Raw genomic sequence first — 1,043 nt, 5'->3', positions numbered from 1 at the left:
TTTACCACTCTTTATCACTACTTTATCATTCTGAAGCTCATACTCTGTTTAGTTTCCAGAAAGGATGAATGAACCATAAAATACAGTATGGGGCTATCAAATCCATTCACAACGACACGGTTAGAACTAACTGGTTATATAATGATACTTGATACCTGTCATCACAGCTCCATAAATGGGTCTATCCGAGGTTCCCCCATTCATAGGCTGTGTTAGTTTAAGAGAGGCTTGGAGAGGCTAGGAGGTGCTAAGATAGGAGAGGCGAAGAAAGGCCAGGAACTGGGTGGGAGAGGCTAGGCGAGGCTAGGAGAAGCTAGGGTAGGCTAGGATAGGCTAGGGTAGGCTAGGAGAGGCTAGGATAGGCAAGGAGAGACTAGGATAGGCTAGGAGAGGTTAGGATAGACTAGAATAGGCTAGGAGAGGTTATGATAGGCTAGGATAGGCAAGAGAAGGCTAGAAATGCTAGCATAGGCTAGGAGAGGCTAGGATAGGCAAAGGGAAGCTAGGAGAAGTTAGGATAGGCTATGATAGGCTAGGAGGGGTAGGAGAGGTTAAGATAGGTTCGGAGAGGTTATGATAGGCTAAGAGAGGCAAGGAGAGGTCAGGAGAGGCTAGGAGAAGTTAGGAGAGGCAAGGGTAGGCTAGGATAGGCTAGTTTATGCAAAGAGAGGCTAGGAGAGCTTAAGATAGGATAGGATAGGCTAGGAGAGGTTGGGATAGGCTAGGATAGGCTATTTTACAGAAATAGCCCTCCGATGCACAATGTATTAAAGTAACGAACTTACATGTTATTTTGCCCTGGACTGCTATGAAGCGCTGTGATGCCCTGGTCTCCTGGTCTTCCCAGCATGGACGTTCCTTTGTCACTGACATGCTTGGGTATCACCTCTCTTGATTAACGGGTTTCGACAGTGTAAACGTTTCAGAGCAGCTCAGCCGTTGAATTTGAGTGGCTGTGCATGAATCAGAAAAAAACGATTTTGCTATTGTATTCCTTTAAGCTAAATAAAACTCGAGACATGTGTGTTCCTTTATGCTTGTAT

The 1,043-nt window shown here is 45.4% G+C and overlaps 1 protein-coding gene across 1 annotated transcript in view; it reads right to left on the bottom strand.

Moving 5' to 3' along the window:
* The window catches only part of LOC119586936 (solute carrier family 22 member 5-like), a gene marked incomplete in the record, with an annotated part of 32,490 nt that extends 31,683 nt beyond the window's left edge, over window positions 1-807 (bottom strand). Inside the window, 1 exon segment of the mRNA XM_037935668.1 lies at window positions 786-807.
* Window positions 808-1,043: the final 236 nt, after the last annotated feature.

Source organism: Penaeus monodon, chromosome 22 (assembly GCF_015228065.2).
Source record: "Penaeus monodon isolate SGIC_2016 chromosome 22, NSTDA_Pmon_1, whole genome shotgun sequence".
Taxonomy (NCBI): Eukaryota; Metazoa; Arthropoda; class Malacostraca; order Decapoda; family Penaeidae; genus Penaeus; species Penaeus monodon.
The sequence above is the reverse complement of the archived record's forward strand: the minus strand, read 5'-3'. Positions and strand labels throughout refer to the sequence as shown.